Genomic DNA, 10,860 nt, shown 5'->3' with positions numbered 1-10,860 from the left:
AGCAGGTGCAGGAGGCAGGGGTAGGCGCGGCGGCGGTGTACGGCGGCGCCGGGCGGGGCGGGGTGGGGAGGGAGGCGGCGGCGCCGGGCGGGGCGGGGAGGGAGGCGGCGGCGCCAGGCGGGGCGGGAGGCGGCGGCGCCAGGCGGGGCGACGCAGGAGGCGGGAGGCGGCGGCGCGATGGAGGTGGAGATGGGATCGGGACTCGGGAGGCAGAGTCGTGAGGATGGCTTTTTTTTTCTATCGCCTGTACGGTTCGGTTGACTTATCACGAAGACTGCGGGTTGAATAGCAAAAACTACAGGGACTTTTATGCAAAAACGTCGACGACGTACGGGCAGATGCATTAGCTGCTTTATTAGTAGGGAAAGATTGGTTAACCGACTCGACTAAAGTTAGGCGCTCAGCCTTGGCGATCATGGATTCCCTCCAAGTAGGGAGGCGGTACCAGACGAGCCGTTGGCGGCACATACAGCAAACGGGTCGATAGGGAGTTGTGGGTCCACCTTGACTGGAAACACGGAGAGGCGATTTGTGGCGATCGTGTTGGCGACTGCCGCAGGGCGCTAGGGTTAGGGTTTCTCGCCAGTGGTGGTGTGGTTCCGGTGGCTTGTTCAGGGGTGACGGCGTCTCCTGCACGGGCAGATCGGCGTGTGGGTTCGGCCACCGTGGTTGTACCATGGCAGAGAGGAACAGCTGGGGCGGGGCGGCGACCCCCAAGGCGGCGTCTACCCCTGGAGTAGCGGGAATAGAGAAGGCTCAGGCGGCGACTCAGAACAAGACGGCAACTCCCAGGGGACTCATGGTGCAGCCAAGGATGCTACGGGGAAGACGGCGACTGGATCTCTGAGTAGAAGCTCGTCGGAATCACAGACAGATGGTAAGGTGTCAGCGGAGGCGGCTGGTCTGTCAGAACGCATGGGAGGCCTGATCTTGACTGAAAAAGAGGCAGCAGGCTTCGTCTTTGAGGGTGCTGGCAGGGAGGTGCCGAGGCCGGCGAAGTGGTCGGCAATTGGTAAAGCTTTCACACCAAGACCTCTGAATTTTAAGGCTATGGAGAAACCAATGCAAAGGGCATGGAGTCTGCATCGGGAGGCCAAGTTCAGTGACATTGGAGGGAATAAGTTTGTAGTCTATTTTGGCAGTGAAGGGGATTGTAAGCATGCTCTGAACAATGGTCCATGGCAATTTGACTTCAACGTCTTGGTGCTTAAGGATTATGAAGGCAGTATACATCCGTCAGAGATGCGCTTTGATACGGTGGAAGTTCGGGTTAGAGTGACGGATCTCCCTCTATACAAACGTTCTAAGGCTTTCGGGGAGGCGCTGGGGAATTGGCTGGGCCAAACGGTGCGTGTTGACATTGAAAAAGATGGGTTTGCCAAAGGAATACACCTAAGGGTTCGTACAAAACTGTCCATCTTTGAGCCACTTGTTAGGGGTTTCAACTTGAAGGAATATTCTGATGATCCTGAAGGAACGTGGTTCGACTTTGAATATGAGAAGATTCCTCATTTTTGCTTTGATTGTGGTAGATTGGTGCATGGTAAGGAAGGTTGTGTCCCCTCAGTCAGTTCAGACATGCAATGGGGAGAGTGGCTCCAGGCGTCGCCGGGACGCTCTTCGTCTGTCAAGGAGGGCCACCAAAGAGGTGGTGCTAATAGCAACCAGAGTTTTAATAGCGCACATTCGAGCGAAGGAACGCTGGGAAGGAACATGAAGGGTTTAATGCTCATGTCTCGGCTGATTCTCGCACTGGCGAGGACGACAAGCAAGGTCTTGAGGAGGTGAGTAGCCCAAATAAACAGCGGCACTGGCCGGCTGAAGAGGGACGTAACGAACGGAAAGGAAAGGATCTATGAGATGATCTGGAGAGAAAGAAAGAAAAAGATCTGAGGAATGAGCTGAAAGCTAGGCAAATGGATATGAGACAAGAGCTGAGGAAGAGATATGAGTCCCAAATGTATGATGGGGCTAGTGGTTCTAGTCAGATCAGAGAAAGGGAGAGGCGTCCTGGTCACTCTTTCAGGCGCCCGCGATCTGAATATGCTGAATATCAACCCAAGCAGAACCAATACCAAAATCACCCTGGGGATAGAAAGAGGAGGCCAAGACAACATTGGGTGGCAAAAGGGGAAAATAGCAGACAGAGCAACCAAGATGTGTTCATTCGCGAGACTAGGCGGAAAACATCTACAGTGTTTGATCGCATCTCCGAGCCTAATGATACAGCGGCGGTCCCTGCGGAGCAAGGCCGCCGGGACCAATGAATATGTTGGCCTGGAACTGTCGAGGGTTGGGGTTAGACTCGACAGTTGGCGAGCTTCATGACCTGATTAGGTCCTACAACCCAGCGGTGGTTTTTCTTTCGGAAACGAAGAAGCAGCGAGAGCAATGGAGAAACTTATGTGGAGTTTGGGTTTTAGGAGTGGTGTAGCCGTGGACAGCCAGGGCTTAAGTGGTGGTTTTGCATTGTGGTGGAGGGAAAGTGTGCAGGTAAAGGTGAGGCCTTGGTGCCAATATGTTATTGACACAGAGATGGTGTGGGAGGGCAAATCCTATAGATTCACTAGTTTTTATGGGAGCCCAAGACGGATCTTCAAAAAAAATCATGGGATGTGATTCGATACTTACGAGCTCAAGATAATCTTCCTTGAATTTGCGTTGGCGACTATAAATGAGGCATTATTTCAATCGGATCAACTTGGTGGCAACCAAAGACCTTTTGCTCAGATGGAAGAGTTTAGGGACTATTTGGCGGATTGTGGGCTCGCCAATTTTGGGTTCTTAGGGTATCCGTACACATGGGATAACAAGCGTGATGGAGGGGATAACGTTCAGGTATGGCTTGACCGTACCACATGCATTGACAGTTTCCTGGAGATGTTTCCAGAAACTCATGTCGAACACCTCGTCACGGAGGAGTCGACCACCAGGCCATCCTCGTTAGGGCATTGGAGACTGCTTCGCGGTCGGCGGAAAGGGGGCCGACACTGTTTCAGTTTGAAGAAGCATGGACGAGGCACGAACAATATGAAGCCATGGTCAGCGAGGCATGGCGTGAGGCTGGGTCAGGCGAGCATACTTTGGAGGCAATCTGGAACCTCTTGGGTAAGATGACAGGAAGCATGCAAAAGTGGGCGCGTGAAGTCTTCGGCTCTAACAGGCGACAAATTGCGAAACTTAAATCCCAGCTAGTTGACGCTCGCCTCAGGGTTGTTACTACCGGATGTTCACTGGAGGTCTGGGATATTGAGCAGCAGTTGAGAGAAATTTATGCAAGGTAGGAGCTACTATACAAGCAACGCTCTAGAATCGATTGGTTGCAGGCGGGAGACCAAAATACAAAGTATTTTTAGAACCGGGCGTCACACCGCAAGAGGAAGAACACAATCCGGGCGTTAAGGCAGGAAGATGGTACGAAATGCAAAGTTGATGAGGAGATGTGGAACATGGCAACAAGTTTCTATGAAGCACTATTTACGTCGGAAGGCTCAGCTAATGCCAATGCTCTATTACAAAATAATGAGCATTTGGTCTCTGATGCTGATAATGAAATTGAGGGTGCTCTATTCCAAATCGGTTCGACGAAGGTGCCGGGTCCGGATGAGCTTCCCACGCTTTTTTACCAACGACGCTGGTTGATGGTTAAAGGCGATGTTTGTAAGGCTGTTCGGGATTTTCTTAATGGTGCTCAAACTCCTGATGCTTTTAATGCAACGGTCATTGTAATGATTCCGAAAGTAAACTCACCGGAGTTAGTTTCACAGTTCTGCCCAATCAGCTTGTGTAATGTTCTGTACAAGATTGCGACTAAGGTACTTGCCAACAGATTAAAGGGCATCCTACCTTTTCTTATTTCTGAAGAACAAAGTGTGTTTGTGCCTGGACGATTGATCACTGATAATGTACTTGTTGCATATGAGTGCGTGCATGCCATTAGGAAGAGGAAAAGGAAGAAGAGTCTATGCGCCATCAAGTTGGATATGATGAAGGCATACGATAGGGTTGAGTGGATTTTCCTAGAGCAGATTCTGGCGCAGTTTGGCTTTGCCCCCCAATGGGTCTCCATGATTATGAGGTGTGTGACATCGGCTAGATTTTCGGTAAAGATAAATGGTGGCCTCCCAAGGAGTTTCCTACCCTCTCGTGGTCTGAGGCGCTTTTCTGCGTGGAGGGGTTTTCAGCGCTCCTTAAGAGGGCTCAGATTGACAGGAAATAAAGGGGGTGAAATTTGGGAGCACTGGCCCCCATGTCACCCACCTTTTGTTTGTAGATGACAGTATTGTGTTCCTAGAGGGAACAAAGGAGAATATGGAGACACTCAAACAGATCCTCTCACAATCTGAAGAAGCTTCAGGGCAAAAAAACAATTTGCAAAAATCCTCCAACTTCTTTGGGAGGGGGTGTCAGAATGACATGAAGGAACAAATGAAACAGATTGTGGGTATTCAATCTGAAGCTCTTAGTGAGCACTATTTGGGCCTTCCAACACTGGCCGGGAGGTCAAACGATGGCAGGTTCAAACATGTCACGGAATGTTCTAAAGGGAAAGTGCGTGGATGGAAGTGCCAAGGATTATCTAAAGCAGCAAGAGAAGTTCTAATTAAATCCGTTCTCCAAGCGACTCCGACTTACACCATGAGTTGTTTTCACCTCTCAAAAAAGATGTGCCGGAACCTGACTTCGATCTCCTCTAAATTCTGGTGGGGTGCAATGAATGGTGAAAGGAAGCTCCACTGGGTAGCATGGCAGAAGATGTGCGCGAGCAAGCATGACGGTGGCATGGGCTTTCGAAACCCGGAAGCTTTCAAACAAGCTTTGTTGGCTAAGCAAGCATGTCATATCCTACAGAAACCCGGAAGCTTTCAAACAAAGCTTTGTTGGCTAAGAAAGCATGTCATATCCTACAAGTGCCAACTTCATTGTGTGCTAGAGTGCCTAAAGCACATTACTTCATGGATGGTACAATACTTTCGGCAACATATCCACCGGCTGGTTCATATACTTTTAGAAGCATTTTGCATGGACGTGACTTACTTAGGGAAGGACTTATTTGGAGAGTGGGTTCGGGTGTGAGCATCAATATCCACCATGATGCTTGGATTCAAAGAAGTGGCAGCACAAAACCACTCGGCCAGGTCTACATAAAGGGTGTCAGTATTGGGGAATACAGTAATTTCAAAAAAATTCCTACGATCACGCATGATCTATCTAGGTGATGCATAACAAGCAGAGGGGAGAGTGTGTCCACGTACCCTCATAGACCGAAAGCGGAAGCGTTGCGTAACGCGGTTGATGTACTCAAACATCTTCGCGGTCCAACCGATCAAGTACCGAACGCACATCACCTCCGCAATCTGCACTCGTTCAGCTCGGTGACGTCCCTCGAACTCTAGATCCAGCTGAGGCCGAGGGAGAGTTCCGTCAGCACGATGGCGTGGTGACGGTGATGATAAAGTTACCGGCACAGGGCTTCGCCTAAGCACTACGACGATATGACCGAGGTGGAAAACTATGGATGGGAGCACCGCACATGCTAAAGATCAACTTGTGTGTCTATGGGGTGCCCCCTCCCCCGTATATAAAGGAGGAGAGGAGGGGGGCGACAGGCCACAAGGGGTGCGCCCAAGGGGGGGATCCTACTCCAAGTAGGAGTAGGTTCCCCCTTTCCTAGTCCAACTAGGAGGAGAAGGAAGGAGAGGGAGAGGGAGAGGGAAAGAGGGGTCGTGCCCCCTCGCCTTGTCCTATTCGGACTCCCCTTGGGGGGGGGGGGCACGCTGTCGGTGTCAAAACCGGCGGATCTCGGGTAGGGGGTCCCGAACTGTGCGTCTAAGGCTAATGGTATCAGGAGACTGGGGACACGATGTTTACCCAGGTTCGGGCCCTCTCGATGGAGGTAATACCCTACTTCCTGCTTGATTGATCTTGATGATATGAGTATTACAAGAGTTGATCTACCACGAGATCGTAGAGGCTAAACCCTAGGAGCTAGCCTATGATTATGATTGTTCCTGTCCTACGGACTAAACCCTCCGGTTTATATAGACACCAGAGGGGGCTAGGGTTACACAGAGTCGGTTACAGAGAAGGAGATCTAACATCCGAATCGCCAAGCTTACCTTCCACACAAAGGAGAGTCCCATTCGGACACGGGACGAAGTATTCAATCTTGTATCTTCATAGTCCAACAGTCCGGCCAAAGCATATAGTCCGGCTGTCCGGATACCCCCTTATCCAGGACTCCCTCAGTAGCCCCTGAACCAGGCTTCAATGACGATGAGTCCGGCATGTAGATTGTCTTCGGCATTGCAAGGCGGCTTCCATCTCCGAATACTCCAAAGTAATCTTTGAACACTTAAATCGTGTCCGGCTCTGCAAGACAAATTTCACATACCACCGTAGAGAGAACAATATTTCACAAATCTAATCTGCTAACAACTCTTCATAGCGTGACATCACGCCACGGCCCGGTCATTATTCGAACCGTTTTTCACAACCAGCTACCGCACACATTGCGAGGCGGTTTCCTTGGCACGTCTTGTCAAAGCAGAGATCGTGTCTCCTTATCACGGGATCCTCATCAATACGGGTATGGGTAACCCAACCGCGCCATCAACTATTGGCGCTTGGAAAACGAGTGGTTTCGACAGGCAAGTGGGGAGGCACATATTTTTCACTGCCTTTATAAAGGGATAAGGATCTCCCGTTTTCACCCACGCCTTCTTCCTCCTTTGCTCATCCATTCTCGCACTCTCGAGCTCCAGCGCCCAAGTTCTCACCTTCTCCGTAGGACCATTCGCAGCATCTCCAGAGTGGGAGGCAAGTGGATGGCCTCCTCCGTCATGGAGGAGGACATTACCAAGCTTCGGGCGGCCGGATACCTGGCCGAAAATATTGCGCACAGGCTTCCAGTGGAGGGACAGATCACCCCCACCCCAAAGTCTTGAGAGAGAGAGAGTAGTATTCCTCCCTCATTTCGTCCGCGGAATTGGATTTCCACTTCACGCATTCATCCGCGGGCTCATGTATTACTACGGGCTAGATTTTCATGACCTAGCCCCAAATTTCATCCTCAACATCTCAACGTTCATCGTCGTGTGCGAGGCCTTCCTACGCATCAAGCCCCACTTCGGCCTATGGCTGCAAATCTTCTGCGTGAAGCCGAAGATCGTGAGCGGCTAGCAGACGGAGTGCGGAGGCGCCATGGTGGGCAGAATGCCCAATGTTACATGGCTTGATGGATCCTTTGTGGAGACCGTGAAAGGGTGGCAATCGGGGTGGTTCTACATCACCGAGCCGCGTGATGCCAACTGGGCGGCAGCGCCCAAATTCCGGTCCGGCATCCCCATGCGGCTCACTTCCTGGGAAAAGAATGGCCTGGCCTGGGGCGAACCTGTGGAGCTGACCGGACTCGGGGCCTGAATCAAAAATATGAGGGACAATAAGATCAAGCTTGTCAACGTGGTCCAGGTCATGCTCATCCGCCGGATCCTCCCGTGTCAAAGACGGGCATTCAATATGTGGTAGTTCGATCCGGCTGAACACCCGATGCTGCAAGAGCTCTTCGACACGATGCATAAGGACGTCTGGAAGGTGCTGTTCAAGGCCGGCGAAGTTCCTCCTCCCACTTCTGAGGACCGCGGACTCAGTGCAAAGCGCCTTGCCAATCCGGTAAGTCCTCTGAACATCACAAGATGTACCTTTCCCAACATATTCGTGGGGGGATTTTAAATCACCATTCTGACCAAACAGGATTACGTGATGACAGTGGAGCGGATCGACTGTCCGACTCCGCTACCTGAAGATCCAACAACCACACTCCTGACGGAGATGCTAGTTCCGGCGCCTTACAAGGTGCCGGAGAAGAAGGCCGAAAAGAAGGCCACAAGGACCAGGAAGGGTCTCCGGCGCGAGGTTGCACTGGATGCCTCGCCCGAAGATGATGAGGCACACTCCTCCCACGAAGGGGAGGAGAAGAAGAGGAAGACCGCCCCATCCGGGGAGGCCAAAAGGTCCAAGAAAGCGGCCGCGGGGACCAGGAAAGGTCTCCAGCGCAGGGTCATGATAGACTCGTCGTCCGAGGACGTCGAGGCAGTTTCCTCCCATAGAGACGGGGGGAAACATGAAGAAATGCCCCCTCCCCGCACTGGGGAGGAGAAGAAAAGGAAAGCAGCCCCACAGGGGGAGGCTAGGACGCCGAAGAAGGGAAAGGCATCCCTTCCGGATCACTCCACCACGGCCGCCTACAGCAAGGAGGAGCAAGCCCCTGGCGAGATCGTAAGTATCTGCATTCTATAGTACGTTCAATGCGTCTTATTTTCATGGTTTGTTATAACGCCGAACATGCATATGCAGTCCGGCCGGGTCCCATCTTGAGGTATCTTCTTCGGATGGGTCTCTGAGCGAGTGGGAGATGGATTCACTCCCGACGGCCACCTCCCCACGACTTGCGGACGACACCGAGGTGTTGTCCCAAAGGATACCAGAGCAGGGGGCAACGGTTCTGGAGATGCCCCAAGGCAAAATCCCATACGCCGGGCACATGGGGGGTAAGATCCCCATGGATTATGCGGACGGGAGCCACAACAAGTCTGGCTCCCAGCCGGTTACTGCGCCGGAGCCTCCAAAGGTTTCGGATTCCAGTAGGCAGCCCCTTGCTAAGGAGGGTGAGCCGGACGTGCCGATGACCTCCGCCCAGCCAGAGGCATCGGATAATTTGCTGGAAGTGCTTCGCGGCACTTCCATTGATGAAGAGCACCATACTCTTATGAGTGCAGTGATTGAGAAGGTTCGGTCCGCCAAAAGCGGATTGACCGAAGCCTGCACCAGCCTCCTAACAGGCTTTGAGGTAAGTAATGAAAAGTGTGAGAAAATATCACCCGATAGACAGTAGCCCCTGATACTCTGTTTGGTGTTCGGAAAGAAAAGCCAAACGGAGGGTCAATTTTTAATCCGCAGGAGTCTAACAATGAATGTCTATGTGAATAAGCAGGCGTTGCTGCTGGCCGCAGCCGCCCGTACTACGGAGGTCGCCGGACTCAAGCAGGACCTGGAGCAGGTTGAAGAAGAGCTCGGCTTTACGAAGAGGCAGCTCGAAGAGAACAAGGGTAAGTGAGCCCCGTCCGTGTGTCATATAAAAGAAAAAATTAACGATGCTAACGAAAAATCATTATGATTTTTTAATAGGGGCCACGACCGAAGTGGTGGCCCTGAAGAAGGTGCTATCCGAGGCCGAAGACAAAGCGGCCACGGAGCGAACTGAGCGCGAAAAGCAAGATGCTCGAGTGGGCGAGGTACAGCAAGAGCTCCAGGATTTCGGCAAGAAGTTCGAGTCCTTGGAGTGTGACTTCAAGACGCAAGAGTCTGAGCTTGCAAAGGCCCTTCAGAGCACGAAAGATGCCAAGGCCGAAGCCCAAAAGGCCCTCCAGGAAATCCAGGCAGCCAAGAAGATAGCGGCGGGTAAGGCATTCATTATGCAAAGCAAGCATGTGGAGGAGACATTTCTTTTACTTAAACGAATTCGGAGCTCTCCAAGGGCATTCGCAGATCTGCCACGCAGCATATCGGATGCCACGGAGTTCTACCGTGCCGAAGAAGGGAGCTCAACGGAGAAGCTATTCTGGTCCCAGTACGCTGGAGCCGAACACCCGATGCCCTTGAGTGACCAACTGAAGCAATTGGTCGAACTCCACAAGGCGGCCGAACTGGCCATGAAGGACCTCGTAGTCCGGATGTGGCCTGGCGATCCCCTACCTGACAGCTACTTTGGCCTTATAAAGCAGATGGTAAATGCCTGTCTGCGGCTTGAAGTTATCAAGCACTTCGTCTGTATTGAGGGTGCCCGCTGTGCCTTTTCCCGTACGAAGATGCATTGGGCCAAACTGGATGCAGAGAAGCTAGTGAAGGATGGACCCCGGAGGGTAAAGAGCATCGCTACCGCGACAAATATTATGATGGCGTTATGAAAGGTGCTCGCCTCGTGGCCGATGAATGTACCAAGGACATAATCTTTGAGTGAATGTACTCATGTCGTGTTTGTAATATGAAAACGAGTTTGTTTGCGCTATATAACACTTTTAAAATATTACCTTCTGTGTAGCCGTTTATAAAATTCTAAAAGTAGGCCAACCGTCGGCTTCCGCCCCCGTGTAACTAGTACTGGGGTGTTCGTGGAAAACCCAAACACTCTTTATCCAAATTTTTGGTCCTTTAAGGAGGTATTTGGCGCAGTGAACAAGGCAATCGGACTATGCGGCTTTATAACTCTCACTTGGCCATATAAGTCTATAATTTTAAATTTCGGCGAAGCCCCTAGTATTCGAAAGGCCGAACTGGGGTGCTATACATGCCTAAATCGGACAAGGATGATTCCTCGCCTTAAGCGGAAAAATCTTTAAGGATTTAGTACCTCTCGAACAGCGACCAGCTCTCGCCGCATCATGACGGTCAGTTTTCGGCTTTCTCTACTGAGGTGCTCGTCCAGAAGAACCGGGACACAATCGCAGTAGTTCTCCCTGCGCTACCTTAGCCGATATAACGGAACGTAAGGTACCAACACAAGGGAGCCGGGCTAACCCAACTATTGACCCAATACATGATTCAGAGCTGATGCATATAATGCTATAAGTTTGGGGTGCCGCACTGTGAAAAGTGTTCGGACTTTTCTTGCCATGTTATGGGGCACAATGAAAAAGCCCCTGGCAAATTGAACGTACCAAAGTGTACGGATGCAATAAATATTCAAGGGAAAATATGAAGATAGTAACAATAAGCTGACGCTGTGTATTGTTTCCCGTTTTTATTTGGGTAATACGTCAAGGCATATGTGTAATGCGTTAAGCCGAAACAAATAGGACTATT

Source organism: Triticum dicoccoides, chromosome 6B, assembly GCF_002162155.2.
Source record: "Triticum dicoccoides isolate Atlit2015 ecotype Zavitan chromosome 6B, WEW_v2.0, whole genome shotgun sequence".
NCBI lineage: Eukaryota > Viridiplantae > Streptophyta > Magnoliopsida > Poales > Poaceae > Triticum > Triticum dicoccoides.
The sequence above is the reverse complement of the archived record's forward strand: the minus strand, read 5'-3'. Positions refer to the sequence as shown.